The sequence below is a fragment of the Ambystoma mexicanum genome, chromosome 1q (genome assembly GCF_040938575.1).
Source record: "Ambystoma mexicanum isolate Mex_15411 chromosome 1q, UKY_AmexF1_1, whole genome shotgun sequence".
In the NCBI taxonomy this organism is placed as follows: Eukaryota; Metazoa; Chordata; class Amphibia; order Caudata; family Ambystomatidae; genus Ambystoma; species Ambystoma mexicanum.
In genome coordinates this window covers 373,092,511-373,105,877 of record NC_090922.1, presented here as the reverse complement: position 1 = coordinate 373,105,877, position 13,367 = coordinate 373,092,511, and positions in this window count along the sequence as shown.

The following is a 13,367-nucleotide window of genomic DNA, read 5'->3' as shown; positions in this document are numbered from 1 at the left end:
CTGAGGTGAATCAAAGCTAACATCAGGTTGGAGACCATGCTCACTTCATCTATTAGTAGCATTTTCATTTGTTTCAATACTCTGCGTAATTCCATTGCAGCTTCTGCAGATAGTTTGTGATAGTCTAATTTGTTCTGGTGTTCTACTGGCAATAGTAGTAATCGGTGTAATGTAACACCACCTATGTTGTAGGCAGCTAAACCTGTGGGGGCAGTGACAACAGCTGACAGTTTGTTGTTTGTCAATTGTTGAAGGAACTTACTAATGATTTTGATTAGGAATGTTTTGCCAGAACCAGCTTCACCACTGACATACAGTAATATAGGTTTATAATTATGGCAGGAACATTCTTTATTTTCATGTTTTACACCATGTGCAATTTGTTTTGTTACTTCTTGAAAAATGCTACTTTGCTCATTGTTTAGTTTTGATTGTAGTATAGTTAAGTCTTCCTTATCTTCATACGGACACATGGTGTTTTCTACTTCTATCATAGCTAATTCTGCCTCATTTATTATTAGTGGTTTTCCCAGTGGTTCTTGGCTTCCTGTTACAGAAGGTTGACTACTGTCAGGAGTGTCCTTATCTAGTTGGGCTTGGAGTTCTTCTTCGTGTTGCTGTTCATTGTGCAACATTGTTTTGTACTGTGTAAAGTTTACATCAGTTATAGTGCTTTCATTTGCTTTGAAATCATCCTCATATGAGTCATAGTTATCTAGTAATTGCTCTTCTTTTCTCCATGGTTTGAAGAATTGTAGCAGGGACATGTAATATACTTCTTTATGTTGAGGAGTGTTTAATGACAATTTGATATGATTAATTAAATTTGGTTTAGTGAGTTTAACTAAGCTGCCTTCACAGTTTGTTACTCTATATTTACCTTTTTTTTCATCAGGTTTCATATTATTTTTGTATGTGTAGTTTTGGGCTATGTGGTATAGACACATGTTTTCCAAAGTATTACTTCTGTTTGGGTAGTATGTGTCCAATAAATTGTTTTTTAAAATGTCTTGGCTGTTGGGATCATGTTTGGCTATTGTTTCTTTATCTTCATATGATTTTAGAACTCTTTTTCTAGATTTAGCTGGACCAAGACTTAGCCATACTATATTTTCAGATTTACCATACAATGCAGTACTAGTTAAACAATCAGCTGCTTCATATGATCCACATTCTCTATGGGTGAGCATTTTTATGCCCAAGCTGTATAATTTCTGAGATACTGTTTTATCTGATGACAGGTAATTCCAGAGCTCTTGGAGCTCTGTCTTTTCTGCTTTAGTTAATTATGCTGTGACATATCGTGCAACTGCAGTAGAATTGTCTGCAATGTACTGCACATCTATGTTTGCATTCCATAAGTGGGCAATGATTGCATTATAATCATTGATATATTTTTCTTCTTCTTTTCTTTTTATGTAATATGTATTTTTAGGTGACTTACCTTTAACACTATGTCTAACTGAAGACATGAGGTGGCTCACTTGACCTGCATTTGTAACTGGTCTAGGGAAACCAAATCAGCATTTGGTGTAGTATTTCCCTTTGTTTTTGTATTTGCGACGACAATATTATCCACATTTGTGTCTTTGAAATTGTAAAATTTGTGAATGAAGATCACTATTTGTGGCTTCTGATGGAATTTCACAAGTGACATATTTTTCAATAAACTGTAAAACAATGGCATCACTGTCTTGACCAAATTTAGGAGCATCTTTAATCCATAAAAGCATGTGAATATGTGATGCTCCTCTGGCTTGGTATTCTTTTCTCCAAAAGAAGTGTTGCACTTCTCCAAGGGGAGGAACAGTTTTATTACAAATAAAATGTAGCATAGCAATGAAGCAATGGTGAAAATATCTTGAAACATTAACAGGATCCAAAGAACAAAGTTCTCCAGGTGTTAGTATATCTATGTTTGTTTTGTTTTTATTTGATATGCGTAGGAAATCATGTAAATCTTCCCATGCATATTCTGCACAACTTAATATAACAAACCAAGTGGGTGGGCCAAGGTTTCTGATCATACAACGCACATCTCCAAGACGTTGAAACCAGTACTCATTAGTACCACGCATATTTGCTAATAGATTTGTAATATTTGATTGTAAAACCTTATCCTTTTGTTGCACTTTTTCTAATAATTGTGTAGCTGTCATATTTTGAAAGTGTGATCCTGATTTCAATAAGTGTGCAACTCCGTAACATAAAGTTGCTAGTTCACTTTCAAAGAGTTGGTGGAATATGTATTCCACATTTTGTCTAAATCTGAGATCTTCAGAATACATCCGTAATGAGCGGTATTCTGAAGCTGATATTTGAATAGGTCTATCATCATACCTTCCTCCTTTGCCAGTAGGAAAGAGTAGAGGAAAAGCACTTGCTTCTATACTTTTTTTCCCATATGCTGATTGGCGATCCTTTTGTTTGACGCATTTGGTAAGTTTCCAGTGCATCTTCTGCGGTGTCATTACAGTGCAAAGGATGAATTGTATAATGGTCTAAAGTATTTGATATTGTCGCAGGTTCTAGTAGCTCAAAATGACCAGCTTCTTGTGTTTCTTGAATTATTTCAGTTGTATCTTTCAAGTTTTCTTCAATATTAATATCTTTGTAATATTCATTATTCTCTATAAGATATCGGAACACTTGTCTAACTTTATATAAATCTACCAGCTGTTGCCATATTTTTTTGTCTTTTGTAGGTACTCCATTTACTAAGATAATTAAAGATTGGTGCATTGGACCTTGCACTCCTAGAGTATGCACATTTTCTTTTAGATCTAATGGTAAATAAACTACTTTTACACAAATGCCTTTTACCAATTCAGAAGGAGGTAATTTTTCTGTTTTTGGTTGAAGGCGTATTATTGCTTGAAATGGTTGTACTGTTTGAATTATGATGCTCTCATATAAATTAAGTTGTTGTAGGGGTTTTGGTACTGGGTATAATTCCAAATTATTTGTGATAGCACGTGAAGGAGTTTGGTTGTTGTCAAGTTTTATAGTGCAGTAACTGCACAGTATTAAGGGCTCAGTTATTTCATATTTGTTTTCTGCTACAAGGTAGAGAGCTAATTCAAACCATTTAGAATCTTCATTGTCTTCTATTTTGTATGATAGGTCTATAGTTTTTGTGTTACTTTTATAAAATGTTCTACGGCAACATACACACAGACATGGTTTGGTACTTCAGCTGATGTACTTTTAAATTTTAGTATTTCTTTTTTGTATGTGTTTAGCAAAAATGTGCCATGTGTAGAATTGTTGCTTAATTGGTTTAATGCTATTTGATTCTGTAAATGGCTTTCACTTCCAAAATATTTTTTCTGGAGATAGTGAATTTCTTCAAGTAGGTCTTTTGCTGTACCATGTAGAAGGATGTTATTTAACTTTGCTAGTGCTAAAGCTGGACTTTTAGCATAGTACAGTTTATAAACTATATTTCTTATAGTTGAATGATGTGTTGATATCCTTTTGATATCATGGAAAGTGGTTTTACAAGTAGGTCCTGTAATGCAGGCCAATGAATGTCCTTGTAGTCCTGTGTACTTGCGCACTGGACAGGTATCCAAATTTTGAAGTAATTTAATTTTGATTTTGTCTTTGCTTTTTACATATTTATTGAGGAATTGGCGTAAAGATTTGAAACATTGTTTGGGAATGTTACACATTGACGTGCATGGCCATTTGTACACTAGATGTTCTGATTCAGTTGAATGGAGGGGTAACTCTAAGTTTTCAGGGCATATTTTTGTAAGGAGTACTTCTTGTTCCATTATGGTATTATTCACTTTTTCATAACCTCGACCACTGCTATGTATGGCAATTGTATTTGTTTGCTTTTGTTTGTACGCTTCTTCATTAAAATATGGTTCTGTGCTCGTAGTGTGATTTCATTCACCTCCGCAGATACTTAAGAAGTTCTTTCTGTTGACATTTTCGCTTATTGAGAAGTCTTTTTTGTAATTTAGTTATTAGTTTTGTTAGTGGTTTCATTTTGTTTAACAGTAAAATAAATAACTTTCTTTTCAGAAGAATTGCACTGTCCATCAACGCTTCTAAGAATAATTTCCTACGATAGGTTTTAAGCATTGAACCTGATTTCTCTCCTGTTTTTATAAGATTTTGAAGGACTTTGTGATGGTACATTTTGGCTAAAATACTTTTCTTGGTATGCTGGTAAAAGCAGGCCTTAAAGTGCAACCCGCAAAGGGACCTCGTAATCAGGCGTTAAGGGTTTAACGGCGCCGACACCTTTTACCGCGCCGTTAACCCCTTAACGCCTGGGTTGTAATGAGGCCCAATCTCTATTTTTAGGCACCAAAATAGCTTGTATTAATGTTATAGTATGTTTGATTAATAATACAAATATTATGGTGATATTCTACTTACTTTTTTTCTTAAATTAACAGGTAACTTCGTAGTTCTTCTTTGTTCTTCGAATTCGGCTGCTTCTTTTCAGTAGACTGGTCTTCACTGCAATTGTAAAAGCTTCAAATTAGTAACTTTGTTTGTATGTAGCGCTGTTTTTAATTTAGATATTGATTTTTTAATTGAAATCCTCAGTGCCTTCTTTAAAACCATTAAACTAATTTATTTACATAAGATACATTGCATCAGTTCAGTACATATGATATGTTCTTAATGAACAAATTGTATTGAATGACTAACTGTAGCAAAAAAATTATCTTTACTATGTCTTGTGAAATTTATAATATACCAGTGAATACTACTATTTCTGTAAGTAAGCTGTTCTAAGTAATAGCGCCTCAATGTCATGTCTAAATTAAAGTAATTAAGTAAATAAATAAATAAAAACAAAAAAATATGAAATTCTATACGTATTTTTTTAAAGATTTAAACATAGATTGTGCTTGCATGCAATTTTGTTTGAATATATGTAGTCTATATATTTCATTTAAAAAATGTTAGTTTAACATGATTTGAGTGTGTGTGTATAAAGAAAGTAAATAGTATCAAGGTTTATAAGTGATAGTTGATGTTTGGATATTGAAAAAAATACAGTAAATTCATTTTACAGATTACACAAGCTAAAAGTATGTTTGAAAATGTGTTCATCTTCTGTACAGAAAACATGCATACCTGAAGTTTGTGTTCATGCATATGGATATGCATGGAGCTGCAAGTAGAAATCTTGGAAACTTGTACAGTATTTCTGGTAGATGGTGCTTGCCAATGATATGACACTTGTACTCGGAGAGATTCACAGTACATTTGCAGTGCTCATCTATGATGATGCAGTTAGATCTAGAGGTCTTGAATGTGATTGGTGCATGGTCATGTGATTGTTCAGCTACATCCAATGAGGGAATGGCAGAGAGAGTGAAGTGGAAATGGTAGAAGGGCTGTTCGTATTACGATATGTCCGCGGACATGGCGGTAGTTCGCGGACATCGGGAGTTACATCCAGGGATTTTTGGGTTCAGAAGTCATGCAAATGAGAATAAGCACTGAAAGGGATTGGTCAGGAAAGTTTAGTGGGTGTGTTGTGCCAGGAGAGAGTTTTTCAGATACTCTTTTTGCTGAGAGAACAAAAGATAGCTATGTCTGTGTGTTTCAGAAAACAGATTGTTTGGATTTTGGGAGATTTGTGGATACATTGGTTGAATGTGCATGCAGAAAGCTGTGGAGTAGCTGTAGATCTTGTATTCCCACATGTGGAAGTACACTGGTATGGAGTACGTGGAATGAAGTGGTTGGACATGCTACCTCTCTGTGCTACTTTGGAGACAGAGCAACATCCAGACATAATTGTAATTCATTGTGGAGGGAACAGTTTAGGACATGTGACTGGAATTTATTTGCAATTTGCTATGAAAGAAGGACTTCGGAAGGTTATGGACATGTTTCCTAATTCTCAAGTGATATTTTCACGGATTGCGCAGAGACAAATGTGGCTTCGTTCTTCTTCATTTGGTCCACAAATGGGAAAAGCAAGGCGCAATGTTAATAAGGCTGTTTGTGCCTTTCTAAGAGATTTTGGCATGTCCTCTTTTCACAATGAAAATATTATGTTTCGTAGTACATACATTTTTCGCAGAGATGGAGTCCATCTTACTTATGCTGGCAATCAGATTTTTCTGAGAAATGTACAAAATGCATTGCAACCTTTTTTGGAATTACAACAACCTTTTTGAAGTAGGTGTTAAGCATTTATAATTTTTGTCTTACAAACACCACCCAAAGCCTCTTTTCAGAGCCACCACTTCTTCCCAGAGAAAATTACAATGTTTGTGATGGGGTAGCAACCCAATTTTTGAAATGTTCGTGAACTGTCCGCGGACTTCTAAAAAATACAAAGGGCCCTGCTTCATTTATTTTCACTTCTATTTTTTAACTGTGAAAGGCGGCTCTGAAAAGAGCCTTATTCTTTTTTGATTTTTGATATTTTGTATTTTTTTTGTTTTTTTATACACGACACACTAGGAGAGGAGGGGAAAGGAAGGTAAAGGGGGGGACACCAACCACAGGGATAAGAAAGGGCGAGCTGAGAGAGGAAGATGTAGAGTGGGTTTTATTTGGGTAGTGAGCAGATCTTCTCGTGCTCTGAGACGATAGTCTCAAAAGCACTACGAAGTCGCTCCCCCCTGCAGAGTACTGTGTCACAGTACATACATACAACTGTGACCCTCGAAAGGTAAGGGTCATCAGCATTCTGTATGGCCTGTGAGGCAGCTTGAGGAAGACGCTGTCCCACAGAGGTGGTCCTTGTGGTGACAGGATCAGAAACAGAGGATGAAGTAGAGGAAATCAACCTGCTACGTTCTTCGCAAGGTCCAACCCTGCGAATAGCCCCAGAGTGAAATGACCTCAGGTGTCGCTTCATAGTAGTGGTCCCAAAGCTGTACTTACCGTGCTTCCCACGACTGAGTATCATTTTGCACTCATTGCAGGTAACACGGTTCGCACGAGCCTTAGGAACATTACCATGAATGGTAAATAACCGCCACACCCAAGACTCACGCCTAGTGCGGGTAGTAGGGTTTTCCTCTACCTCATTCTCATCATCCTCTTCTTCCCCCTCTGCATCCTCACTCCTGTTCCCTTCTTCAGGCCCTTGGGGAGGTGGTGGTGGTGGAGGGGGTGGGGGTGGTGCTGAAGCAGGTGCAGCACCAGGTGGCAGTTCTGCAGCCAGGGATGCCATCTCGATGGTGTAATCAGCAAGTTGCTGGACAAATAGCTGTGCTCTGAAGAATAGCCAGAAACACAATGAGAATAAGCTCTAGGGCGTGGTCTTTTATAGGGGTGCTTGTGCGCGGTTCGCGGACACGCGCGCTGTCCGCGGACAGATCGAACACAAAAAAAAGTTTTAAAAGTTTCAAAAGGTATGTAGAAACTCAGGATTACTATGTGGGACTTGTGCCATGGTGAGATTTTATTGAAAAATATTATGGATTAATTGAAAATGTACTTTTAATTTGTTCGGGGACCCGAACAGTGTCCTCATTCAGAACACGCGATCAGCGTGGGCGCGGTCATATGATACGTTCGTGAACAAGTCCGCGAAGGAAGCGCATGTCCGCAGGACACCAAATGCACGGAGATTGGATAGCGCATGCGCGTTGATGTTCTACGGACACTGTTCGGGTCCTGAACTAATTAAAATTGCGTCACATGTGAAACGAACATTTCAGGACACTGCGTGTGTTCTTAGAACAGTTTCAATTTGCTAGCGAACAGTACAAACAGGTATAATGTTCTTCAGGACACCTCCATTTTCGTTTATTTACGAACATTTCAGGACACCGTGTGTGTTATTAGAACAGTTTCAACTTGGTAGCACACATTACGGACAGGTATAGTGTTCTTCAGGACACGTTCAATTTCGTTTATGTACGAACATTTCAGGACACCAATTGTGTTCTTAGAACATTTTCAAGTTGCTAGCGAACAGTACGGACAGGTATAGTGTTCTTTAAGACACCTCCATTTTCATTTAATTACGAACAATTCAGGACACCGCGTGTGTTCTTAGAACAGTTTGAACTTGCTAGCAAACACTACGGACAGATATAGTGTTCTTTAGGACACTTTCATTTTTTTTTTTTACAAACATTTCAGGACACCGCGTGTCTTCTTAGAATAGTTTCATCTTGCTAGCGAACAGTACGAACAGGTATAGTGTTCTTCAGGACACCTCCATTTTCGTTTATTTACAAACATTTCTGGACAACGCGTGTGTTCTTAGAACAGTTTCAACTTGGTAGCGCACAGTACGGACAGGTATAGTGTTCTTCATGAAACCTCCATTTTCGTTTATTTACGAACATTTTAGAACACCTGCACTGTCCGCGGACACCTACATTGTTTTTAAAAAAAATGAAACTATTTACAACACAATATAAAAATTAAACTTTATTTAACATATATTAATAATTTATGACAGAGAAGGTGAGGCAGAAACAGAAACAAAAACAGGAGAATTAGGGGTTTCATCATGATTGTTATTAGGTGAAGAAGGGATGGAAGTCTCATCAAAACCTTTTGGGTTATGGAGAGGGTTTGGGGATAATTGACTGGTATATGGTGAGGCGGGACAAGTACATGTGGGGCAATGGTATGACGTTTTTATTTTAAAATGATCTTCAACAAAAGTTTTCAAATTATTAAAATTGGTCAACAATAAATCAATTTTTTCTTGTATGCTGTCAAGCGTGTTTTCCATAACAGCTTCTTCAGAGGTAGTTTCTATTTTGTTATGCTCTGTACAAAAAATGTATATATATGTTAAATGTATACAAAATAATAATAATTAAATGGTTTATATTATAAAGTGTTTACCATTAGTTTCACTATCTTGTGACATTTCTTCATGTGGGAATGTTCCTCTAGCCATTCCAGAGTACTAGTCATTTCTCTGAGAGAAAAAAAAAAGATAATATATTTTTTTATCTAATACAGAAAGTTTATAAATATATGAATAAAATTAAGTGCACTTACTATTTCAGGGAAGATATGTCCTATATACTCAGTGGGTCTGCTCTTGTTCTCAGTTCTGTTGTGTCTGTGAGGTAATTATGTTGGAAGCCAATTTATTTTCTTGTGGTATATTCCATTTTAGAACATAGTGCATTTAAATGAATGGTTAGTGTGTTGTATATATGGGTTACATTTCTTATGTATTAGTACATATAATGTGTTTGGTTAATTTTTTTTGAATTTGTTAAATGTTCCTATGTTATGATATAACAATCAAACATACCCCCCCCAGAGTTTTTTAGGTAGTGGTACTGTTCTTCGAACATGTCCGCGAACATTAAATGAGTTCGCGGACATCAAGTACAGTAGAAGAGATTCAGTCAGTTCCATGTGATATGTATATAAAGTGAAAGTTATTATTGTTAAGTTGCACTACTAAAAACCTACGAAATTCAATGAAAAAACTTTGTTAAAGGGACGTTATGGGTAAGTTGCGCTACTAAAAACCTATGAAATTCAGTGAAAAAACTTTGTTAAAGGGACGTTATGGTTAAGTTGCGCTACTAAAAACCTATGAAATTCAGTGAAAAAACTTTGTTAAAGGGACATTATGGTTAAGTTGCGCTACTAAAAACCTATGAAATTCAGTGAAACAACTTTGTCAAAGGGACGTTATGGTGCCAAGTAAAACCAAAAAACTCTTCAAATTCACCAGTTATGGTAAGCTAAGCAACCATAACTCGCACCACCACCGTGCACTGCTAAGACTAACACCCAGGACATCAAAGATGACATCACAAATGTCATTGATGACATCACTGATGACATCACATGTGTATGCACTTTTCATGAAATATGTGTACAAGGGATTCTTATTATAATGTTGCGAAACAAGTGTCAAGGATCATTGCAATAAATATCATACCCTAATTAGTGCATTGACCAATGCATTGATATAAATAGCATTCTATTATGGGGTTCTATCTAGTATACTAAGCAACTCGTAGAGGAACATAACATTGTGTGCAGTGTACAAGATGAAGGTATAATAGTCGTAATGTTAATATGTTGAATAATGAAATGATAATTGTTTTCTTAATAGATTTTTGTGTACTGTGAAATATGTAATAAGTAGGTAATAAAACACATGTATTATATAATTGCATTACTATAGACAAAACACAAAGACACAAGAACACATACCAATATGAGTACATACAGGGAAAGTGAAGTTAGCAAAAAAGCATAAGTAGTAGCAGAAACAATTCGTAATTTAACTGATTTCATGCAAATAAATGATTGCTCTGTTTCAAAGCTGCTATTTACCCTAGGTATATGTATCACTTGATGTGATTGGACCCTAAGGAAAGTAGTGTGAGTACAATGTATACAAATATGACCATATACAGGGAAAGTACAGCCATAAAAAAAACAACAGAACTATAAGAAAGTGCTCATAAGTCTATTGATTATCTTTATGCACAAAAAGGATTGCGGTCTTTCAAGCTTGTGTCTTCCCGTATGTATATGTTTCATATGATGTGACTGGACTCTAAGGGAATTACTGTAAGAACCTACTTGAAGGATACGTCTACAAAGAAAATAAAATTTTTAGTTTCTGACTGTTACTGAAGAAAACCATGTGGCCTAGATATGTCAGCAAAAGAAAAAAGAGTGAGCCAGACATGTGATGTCATCAGTAATGTCATCAATGACATTTGTGATGTCATCTTTGATGTCCTGGGTGCTAGTCTTAGCAGTGCACGGTGGTGGCGTGAGTTATGGTTGCTTAGCTTACCATAACTGGCGAATTTCAAGGGTTTTTCGGTTTTACTTGGAACCATAACGTCCCTTTGACAATGTTTTTTCACTGAATTTCATAGGTTTTTAGTAGCGCAACTTAACCATAACGTCCCTGTAACAAAGTTTGTTCACTGAATATATATATATATATATATATATATATATATATATATATATATATATATATATATATAGAGAGAGAGAGAGAGAGAGAGAGAGAGACCCTGTAATAAGCTTGTCATTAAGCATATTCTCTTTTTAACCAATCTAGCAAATGCCATGCATTGCAGCATTCATCACCTGCTCTCATAAAACAGAAAACTATTAGAATGCTCTGCATTTGAAATTGTTTCTTTTTACACACATTGTGATGAAAGTTAAAAAAAATGCATATGTGCATGTAGAGCAGCATTGTGTCACTTCTCCATAAAATAAGGGAAAAAAAGATACAATAGACCAGTAGACCATTTTGAAGAGGCACTTAGTGTCTCACTTCTAAGAGGATCAGATGCCTCAGGCTCCAGCTGCAGAGAACACTGTAAACTGTTAGCTGCAGTGTTCATGATAGGGAGGCGCTGTGTCTTCCACTCGCGGTTGCAAGGACGGCGTCGTCAGCGAATAAGACTAATTATTTACAAACCCGGATTTCATACTGCATTTATATAGACCAGATCTACCTTGAATTTAAAACACAGGCTAATATGTGTATACAGATCAGATTTCAAGTATACACAAACAAGTTTCTGGTGTAACAAGCCAATACCGAGAATTGTTTTTAGCAAATTGTTAATTTGTTATTTCTCTTGTTGCAAGAAAATCTGGCTTAGATCTTACTTTGAAACTAAGCCTTTTATTTCCATCTTTCTCTCTGACTTTATTATATTCAGAGACACCTATTTCTCCTTCCTCCAGCACTGGGTTTCTGTTCACTTGTATTTCTACCCTCTTCAGTTTTCCCACTCCACTATCTTCAACAACAGTATTGGAAGATGATTACATTTTTTTCTCAATTTTGTTCACATTCTGTGTTTAACATACTGAAACTTGTGTCTGTATTTTCCATGTAACTTGAAATCATAATAATAATTATATATTTAAAATGTTATGGCATATGTAGTAATTATTTATATGAATCATGCATTAATATGATTGAGATTTCGGGGCAAGATTTGACACAAGAGTCCCAGCTAAAAAGGTACTCTACTAATTTAACAAATGTGTAATGTGAATAGTACCATTTCTTTGGTTCTGTTATCTAGTATTTCAGGTGCCCAGCTACTGCCAAATAACTTCCCCAAAAGGGCACCCCAACTCCTCTTTTGTTATAGTACGCTTTTCAAAGCAGCATTTCTTTCACTCCAGAACATTATATGTCACCATTCGCACTCCTACTATTCCCATCTACACACCATCATTGCAACACCCACTCTATTCCTCAAAACAGCACAATCACTGTAAAGATTCCATCACACCATCGCTGCCTTCCTCACTAACCCAACACCATCACACCTCTGTACACACATATTCTCACAACCCTTCCAACTACACCAAATATACCACCTCACAATCAACGAGAATTCTATCCATCTCTACAATCAGACCTGCACACCCATGCACCATACCTGCATATACATTGCACAACTTTCCAATACAACCTTTCTCTTTTGCCAAAAGAAACAACAAAATGCCTACAAACAGCAACTCTGTTGAAAAGGAAGAAAACGTAGAGCAGATAAGACTAAAGGTACACCACATAGTCATCCACCTCTGAAACAATGCATAAAAACATGAAAACAAAAGAGCTATTAACCTCACTCAACAAAATTAAACCATCCACGACTAAAAAAGGTAAGGCCCCTCTTGCAAAAACAAAAAGTAGACATTCCTGGTGCAAAAAATACTGGTTTCAATGTCACGCTGATGTACGTTGTATGCTAAGGAACCTAAGGATTGTTACTTTAAGTTGTGCAGAGAATGCATGGGATAACTTGCACATTCTTACACACTGCAAACCAAAATAAAAATGGAATAGACATAAAAACACCAGGAGAACTCTGTTCTCTTGACCCGGTAAATTTATCAAGGTACTTCCACTTCACTGCATAGCCATGCTGCATTTTATCTGCAATAAAACTACCCCTCTGCTTGGAGAAGTGCAACACTTCTTTTGGAGAAAGGAATATCAATCCAGAGTAGAACCACATATCCAAATGCTTTTGTGGATAAAAGATTCTCCAAAATGTGGCCATGAGTTGGGCTCCAATGTTTTACAGTTTATTGTAAAATACATTACCTGCAACATCCCTTCAGAAAGTATGGATAGTGGCCTACATACACAAGTGTTACGCTTCCAAAAGCATAATGTGGCAAATACTGCTGACATAGATATAAAAACAAATGCAAATACTATAGCAACTATCGCTTTGGCTTCCCTGGACCAGTGTGCAAAAAAGGACAAGTAAATAGCTTATTGTCTTCTGTAAAACACAGTGTAAAAGGCAAATCCCCTAAAATTGCATACAACATTAAAAGGGATGAAGCATCCAAATACATCAATGACTACAATACAATCATTGCCCGCTTGTGGAAACATGGACATACAATACATTCAGACAATTTCA